The sequence below is a fragment of the Papilio polytes genome, unplaced genomic scaffold, assembly GCF_000836215.1.
Source record: "Papilio polytes unplaced genomic scaffold, Ppol_1.0 DF823399.1, whole genome shotgun sequence".
Lineage (NCBI taxonomy): Eukaryota > Metazoa > Arthropoda > Insecta > Lepidoptera > Papilionidae > Papilio > Papilio polytes.
The window spans coordinates 459,886-468,681 of record NW_013525805.1 but is presented as its reverse complement, the minus strand read 5'-3'; the positions used below and the strand labels follow the sequence as shown (position 1 = coordinate 468,681).

The 8,796-nt window shown below is 31.2% G+C and overlaps 1 protein-coding gene across 1 annotated transcript in view; it reads left to right on the top strand.

The window, feature by feature from the left end:
• Window positions 1-5,699: 5,699 nt before the first annotated feature.
• The window catches only part of LOC106104904 (alpha-tocopherol transfer protein-like), a 14,299-nt gene continuing 11,202 nt past the window's right edge, over window positions 5,700-8,796 (top strand). Inside the window, exon 1 of the mRNA XM_013285102.1 lies at window positions 5,700-5,815. The gene's annotated coding sequence lies outside the window, so the exon portion shown is untranslated. The remainder of the gene's footprint in view (window positions 5,816-8,796) is intronic.

The following is an 8,796-nucleotide window of genomic DNA, read 5'->3' as shown; positions in this document are numbered from 1 at the left end:
CCGTTAGAAAGGTAATTCATCTGTGAGTAACATAGGCTATATTTTTTTATTTCTTTATTCGTCTATATTCTTAAGTCGTCGACAGTCGAGTCGCGGACAAAAGCCAGTAAGTGATAAAAGCCAATAACATAAGCAAACCCAACATTGTAGTGTCAACTCCGTTAGCAGTAATTAACTAATTATGCTAACTAGACAAGCCGAGCCTTTGCCAAAACTGTGTTCACATAGATAAATGTAATTTACTTGGGCAACAACACTGTCCGACGCGTTCCTCCACCGACTCGACACGCTCTACACAAAGCATTCGCCCGGGTAACGACTTGAATAACATCCGCCTGTTAACGCCCTGAATTAATCCTTTATTGTTGTTTATTTATGTAGTCTAACTATATCTTGTATAGAAATAAAGAAAATATTCGTTTCTATATCACTCACTATATTTGTTGCGTGCACTGTAACATTTACACTATTGGCGTTTGTAGGTTTTTTGCTATTATTTCCGTCTAGGAGATTTAAAAACTATCAAGCACCGTGGTGAAAAATTTTTTATGCTATTTTTTTCGACTAGGAGATTTTAAAACTCATTAAATTTACTAGACCCAAAATTTTAAACTACATTTAGATTAATGTTATGAAGTTGTCCGATAAGCGGAATGAGTTTCCGCCGCAGGGAATGGCGGTAGTGGTAGTGTCGCGTCGAGGAATTCATTTAATTTTACGGTGCATTTTACATTGTTATAGCGTGCGCTTACTGAATTCTTATTAAATGTAAAAAAGGCAGTAAACCTAAATCTGACTATAACGATTTTAACGTAATGTAACAAAAGATAAATATAAACATTATTATTTCTGGGTACCTATATCAAAAAAGTTTTCTAGAAGGTTGTGTCCAGCAAATACTTTTAGATAAGAAAAGTTCTCGTCGGAGCGGACGTCGGAATGCGGACAAAGGACGAATTACTTTCCTAGCTTCACTAACACAACAGATTTAGAACTTTCACGAAAATAGCTTCGTAAACAATATTCGGACCACACTTCTCTGTTTAGCGCCATCTAGCGGTGGTTGGCGATCATTATGTCCAACTGGTGTACATTTTCACCAGACTTTTATCATAGGATTGTATAATAACATGTTTCTTTAAATAAGACTGCGAACACCATTTTCGGTTGAGGTTCTTAATTTTATTTAACAGTCAATGGAACCGAATTATTAAATAGTCATTTTTAATTAAGTTAATTCTTGTATTAAAATAAAAGAAAACCCACGCATCACAAGAATAATTCAAATTTTAATTATTTAAATGTAATTTGTTCACCAATTAGCATGCGATGAATGAACGTAGCTTCAACATAAAAAGCGCTTCAACCGCAAATGGGTTAAGTGTGTGCAAAGGTTCATATAATAAAATCTCTCATATTTTTATATCTCGACATCTTTAAAAACTATTTATTGCCTAAACATTTAGGCAACCGCATAAAGCACACTAGGTGACCTAGTCTAGGTCTTCCCAGTCTAATGAAATATAGCTTTGCTTTTAGTGGGTTTAACTCCCGCAGACTTAGACCCCTTTTTCACTATCTCGACAAGCTGTGCTACGTGAGAAGCAACGGTGAAATTGGTATAAATGCAGTGGCTATTTTTGGAATTAGCTACTTTATAAGATGGTTGGCTATTTGAAGAAGTATTTATATATTTCAGCTATATAATAAAAAAATGAGAAGATCAATTCGTCCGAAATTTTCAAAAGGGGCAAAATAAATGTCGTCAAAATAAGTTTTTCTCATAGGACAAGCTAATAATATCTTTTGAAGAATTCATATTTCTTAATACAAATTTACTTAAGAAGTTTTCTTCATAAAATATGATATTAAAATCAAAAGTAAATAAATTCGCCTTGAATTTAGCGAAGTCATTCATCATAACATAAAGCATGATCATAATTTAAGTCTCGAGTATTTGAATAAATCTTCAAGACATTTTTAGTCCGTTGCCCATTTCAGATAAGATCTACGGCTCGAAAACTTTTTTCCTTATGCCTTTTTATCTATGAATTTCTCGTAATTTTTATGCATTCATATTTTATTCAATATAGTAGCTCGTATTTAACAAAAATACATTCAGCAACAACTCCGGAAGTTGCTCAAAAATCCTTATGAAATAAAATTTTTTGGACAATGGCTACAGTTAAATAACATTCTGTGTTAATTTATTCTCAGTAAAGAAATAATTCTGAATAAATTATTAATTAAATGATTCCAATCAGATGGACCGTACTTTAATTAATTTATTACGATGAAACAGAAACCTATAGAATTGTTTTAAACTAGAAATTTAAAACGGTTGTATGGGCTACTGTGGTTTAATAAATTAACATTGATAATAAAATATTGGTGTTACTAACTAAATTAATTTAAGATACTATTAAATCTTACTAAGAAATATTATAAATACGAATGTATAGATAACTGAATGTTTGTTGTCTAACTCCAGGAGTGCACGGATCAGAAATTTGGAACAAAGATAGATAACAAACTGGAATAACGTAATTAGTCTTTTTTTTTTGTATCGTGGGGGATATCAACTCTCGGTGGCCAGCCTCTAGTGCAATAGAAGGAGGTTCCGGGGTCTCCGTGGTACTCACCAGAACCTTCGGCACTTTCCGACACAATGTCCAGTACATTGCCTGATGTTCCGCACACTATGGCACCACTTTTATAAACGATCAAAATGGTCCGGGATGATGGCCCCCACCCTAATCGCCAATGGTCCCAAGGATACGTAACTATAGTCTACCAAATAAGTTATTTCTAAATTCCACGCGGGCAGAGTAGCAGACATTATCTATCAAAAATACTACATTGTAGTGCCAATATACTTTAATGGATAAACTTATAGATAGTTTACTAAAATTAGTAAACTATTATTAGTACTAAAGATTTGTGAAATTAAAGTGAAAATAACAAACTTAATTTACGATAATTTCTTAGTTCAGTGATGCTTTACCTAATTTGAGTTGCTGGAAAGACTGTTGTTAGGATAGAATTGTTTTTGTGTTAAAAAAAAAATTCGTTAACAAGATACATTCCTTTTGGAGGCGAATGTTCAAGTGACCATAAATTGAATCTGTGCAGTCGGATGATAATTTTATGCAATTTTTATTATAGTGTAAAGATAATTACACTGCTTTAAGTGTAACTGAGTTTAGAAGCACGCCCCCTGTGGAAGTCTTTAATTGAGTTACAGTTGGTCTCAGCTCGTCTCGGTTAGCTCAGACTTGGTAAAGTCTGGAAAATATTATTTCCATGTAATGTTTTGCCAACATGAAAATGGTTATATGAAATTCAAAAATCAGAAATACGCACCCATTACTTTGATTGTTGAAGTGAAAACTTATACTTTGTTAAGGAAATTGCACGAACATTGTAAGTGATATTTGGACACAGTAAAATTTAATTATCTAAAGTGCATAAAGCTCTTAATAAAAAAAAACTTTGGTCATTTTCAACTAATTTCGACCGTTACAAATGTTTAAAAAACCAAGCTACGCGTAAAATTAACCCTCTTATTCTTTGGAAAAACAATGACAAAGTACTTTGTTTTTCTAAAAGCGTTTGTCAGTGAAAACGCACGGTTAATGAATACGTTAGTAACATAACATGCTGTCGACACACTTGAGAAAGTAATGAAGGTACTCGCCCCGTTTGGTACAATTTAATCACTTTGTTAAACGTGTAATTACAGCATTATCCTTGTCATCTTTCGCGTACAAGATAATTTATGACGTAAAGGTAATATTGTACAGAACACGCATTCATCGGTATTTTCATTAACATAATGAAACAAAATGTTTGATACTTTATAATTTTGAATAACGTAGAACCTTGATAACTCAAACCTCAGTAACTTAAAAACCTCTGTAATTTCAAAAAATATTATGTTCCACTAAAAATGTTCAACTTAAAATACACAACCTCTTTAACTTAGATAAGTAAACTCTGTATTGGCCCTCATTAAATTAAAGAAATGTTAAATTTCAGTATCTACCAATCCTTCTGAAGCATTCGAGTAAAAGTAAAAACAAGGGTAACCTATCTCTATATTAACCTATCTTTAACATAGACCCTTGATAACTTAAAACCTCTATAACTTAAAATATTTGGTGTTTCCCTTGGACTTTAACTTATCAAGATTTTACTGTATTTGATCTAGTACCTACTTGTATGCTTGCTCATTGTCCATGACGAAAACCGAGCACTGGTAGGGCGGCCATCTTGTGAAACTGATCGTAATATGTTATAAACAATCAAAATCGGCCAGGAGCGAATTTCTATGGTATAACACATAGAAAAACAAGACAAATTGAGAAATTTTTCGGATTTTAGTTACATATATGTCTTCCTGATATTCGAATTTTGTCGGAGGAATAGCTAAGGTTTTAGCTTTTCTACTTTTTCATGACCATCAAAAACTGAGCTATGAAAAGTTTCATCTGCACCAAAATCAAATAAAGCTGGTGGAACAAATATTTCCACACAAAAGTGTAGTCTAATTTTATGTTTTTTAGCGCATGTTCCCTCCTCGCAGATACAAAGGTACAAAAAACGCAATCAAAAGTTTTTCGTGTCTATCCAAAGCGCCTCACTTTCTACACAGAGGTTTATGCATCGCTTTTAAGCTTTATTATGTTTGTATAGTGAGGCAATATCACATATAAACTCTTGAGTATTTTATAAAATATAGCCTACTAGTGCTCGTTAGCAAAACGTTGCATAATTAAAATCTTTGTTAAAGTACTTTATAGGGGAAATTTTTAATTAACAGAGTAAGAGACGAGAAAAAGAGAGGTTTCGTCTAATATATTACATCTTACCTAAAGAGAGAGGTCTAGATTTCAAATTATTTATTGTTTGCAATACAGTTCACGTGAAAACCATAATTTTAACAATTTAATTATGAGACTCAAAACTATGTAGACAAAAAATCAGTAAAAACTCTTCATTTTACATACTTATAAACCTAATATTATAGAAGTTTTTTTTTTAATTTAAATCATTTTTGTATTATGTATTTAACTATAATTTTGAAATCAACGAATGTATCTTATCGAATAACATTAAAACTATCCGTTAAACAAACTTGCTGACAAATTGTGTATTTGGGGAATATATTAAACTTTAAAATCTTAAGCTCGTCCAAATTATATCAGAATATGTTTTTGTGATAATAAAAAAAGGACCATTTAATGGGTAATTACGAAGTGAAGTAACTTTAAATTAAAATTTGTGATAGAATTAATATTAACTTTATCCAGCATCACAGATAACACAATTGTGATATATGTTTTTTCTTAAATCTGAGGTTTATGACCTCATTAAAGAATCGATTTGTGTTAAAATTTGATATTTTGATTTAAATAGATAGTTAGAATTTTTTTTAAGTTTTATATTTCAATTTCAAATATTTACATATTAATTTTAAATATCGTATTCTGTTTTTTATTTAATTTAACTATGCCAATGTTTTGAACAAAATAATAGGTTGGGAATAGTTTGTTAATTAAATAATTCTGTTGCAAAATCAGTGGTTTTTTGGACGTTTAGCATGTTTGTGCCTTGTGTTCCAGATTTAAAAATTGTTGTATGCGATTGGGAGCGACTTTTCAATAAGTGAATGTGGTACGCCGTAATACTGGCTAGTTTCTCGCGGTCAACCGACGCATGCGCGCGCTTTTTGATTAAAAAAAAAGTATTTTGAAGTCAGTGATTTGACGCATGTAACTGTGTGATTTTAATCTTGTGTTAATTTAATAAAATCGTAAGTTTTGATTTTTTTTACAATTTTACAAAGATAATTGTGTATTATTTTTTTTGTATCACCAAAAAATATTTTGCACATTTGCGAGAAATACCTGATATTATACTGTTTATTTGTACTAATTACTTGTATTTGAATCGAAGCTAAAGCAAATTGTAATAAATTTTATACAATTCAAATCTTAAAATACTTAAAAAACGTTTATGGAAAATTCTATATTTTTAAAAGCAAACAAGTAAAATTTATGTAGTCATATGTTACCGATATTTAGTAATTCTTAATTAATAATTACAACTCATGTTGAATTGATAATAATTCGTACGTTCAATAAATTTTCGTAACATAAATCCTTGCTCCATATCTGCGCAAGAGTCGCATTTTAACGAAATATCCTCTATTACATATACGCATGCAGGAAGGTTGCTTGACGCACTGTAACAACTCTTGAATATTAAAACTATACTGCCTATATTGTTAAACTATGTATATGTCACCAACAAACTGGGAATCTTGTCGGTTTATAATTTTACGAGTGTTTTTAAACTGTCAAAATATGCCAAAGTCTGGAAATGTTGTTCAATATGTGAAATAACCACACAGAAAACAGGCGTAAATTGGAAACAATTTTCCGTTTCACTTGTTGAGCGTACGTACCGGAGGCCTAACCTTAGTCTTCATTCCCTTGTAAGGATGGTAAAGAAAAAATTATTTGACGGTAAAGGAGACAAATAAGAATGAGATATATTCTCTTTATCAGTGGCTCCTCTTTCGTCGATTAACGGTAGCCAATACATCTTCAATTTCACATGTCTATGTGTTGCAGTCTCTTCGCTATACCGACGAATTCAGGTGGCCGGCTTGCTTATTTCCCACCTAGTCATATAAGAAAAGACTGTCATGAAGTAGAGTATTCTTCGTTTAGTCTGTCTACTGAATCTCGGAGAACCAATCCTAATTCTCTATTGCCTAACATTTTATATTTCAAGAAATGATTAGAAACATGTTCCTTTTATTCATAGTAATAACAATGTAAATGATCTTGCAAAGTTTACGTTACTATGAATGTTTATTTAGTTTTCACAAAAGCTATGGTAACAATGAACTAACAACCTCGGTTAGAGGGAATTGTTTTTACTTACTATTTTACTTACTCTTACTATTTTATTCAGTATGCTTCGTCTATTATACTAAAATTCCAAACTGTTTATCCATACAAATGTTATAAAGAGGAAAGAGTTGTATTTTTGTATGTAGGTATTGCAACTCGAAAACTACTGGGCCGATTTCAAAAATTTCCATTAAAAACCTATGTTATTAATGAGTAACATAGGCTATGTTTTATATTATTATTTAATTCGATCGACGACCACAATTGTATTAAAAGAAATTTTGTAACTTTATAAATAAATCTTTTAAATCTTTTTAAATCTTTAATTTCACGGGGGCGAAGTCGCGAGCAAAAGGTAGTTTAGTTATAAAAGTAAAATAAAATCAATAGATAGTGATTGAGATGAATGAGAATTAATGAGAAAATATAAAAATGAGATCATTTATCAGAGTTTACCCACACATTAACTCTATGAACTTAATAAGTTGATAGACATGACGTAAAAAATCTTTTTTAACAAGGTCATTAGCCAAACGCCCTTTATTTACCCTTGTTTCGCACGACTTTAAAATAACGTTCAAGAACCTAAGGCCATTTAATTTAATTCTTAATTACAATTAAATTTATAATTACTCGTTACTGCGTCGCATCCAAGCTTGTGAAAAAGATTTAATTTTATTCAGGGGATAAAAGTAAATATTTCCTCATCAAATAATTTTTATGTTATTCAAAACAAAAAAAAATGGGTTCATTTGTTTTTTTTTACTTTTAAATGATTATTTTGATATTGCGCAATCGACATTTCAAGTCGAATGAAACCAGAAGATTTCTTACGTTAAAACCAGTTGAGTTTTTTTTATGACGTACAAACATAAGTACATTGATTGTATCTTTTAGTTTTAACAGATGTTATGCCTTTCAGACAAGACCTTGAGTTCATAATCTTCTAGCACTTCGTTATACTTAGCAAATGCATTCTTAAGATGGTTGGATTGTGTTAAAAACGTAATTTCCCGACGACTGAAATGTATTATTACTTATTGAATAAAAATACGGGTAAAATCTTTCAGATACAATTAAAATATGACCAACATAGTCGTGTGTTGCAATTTGGAATACTCGAAACACGATCGTTTTTCAAAAACAATTCGTTAGTATCATTGTTTCTTTAAGGTTTTCAAATACAATTAAATGCAATTTGTATTCAGAGATGTCGCTGCGATGGCACGTACGCGCGACTGTTTGCGTAATATTGACCTTCCTGCATAACAAGATATAGTAGTAATCCCGTGGGTTTTCATTGCCGAAGCACTTGTATAAAAACATCGTGCCTTTCCTTTTCATCGAATACTTTAGTTGTTTTTATATAGGTGTTTAAACTATTTGTTTTCAGATATCTGAAAACAAATAGTTTGGAATTGGAACTTCCGCCTATAGCTACCATTTCTAGATTTAATTTCGTGGTAATTTCCGATTTGCTTCAATTTAATTCTATACCATTTTTCTATACATAAATAATTTATGCTGCAAACGTATACATTTAATGCAGCATAAATAATGTAAACTATTATCAAAGCAGCGAGATTTGCTTTCCTTGTTTTCTGTTGTTTTTTTGACCGACTTCCCAAAAGAAGGAGGTACTCAATTCGTCTGTATGTTTTTTTTTTATTTTTTTTTTTTTATGTGTGTTACGGCATAACTCCGCCGCTAGTGGACCGATTTTAATAATTCATTTTTTATCCGAAAGGTAATGCTTGCAGGTAGGTCCCATTTTTTTGTTTGATTTTTGGAGTCTAAGACTACGACGTAGTTAAATAGTTTAGCTCAAAATCGCACGACGAAATTTCGGGTCATTTTTGCTTTCTTTGCTTAC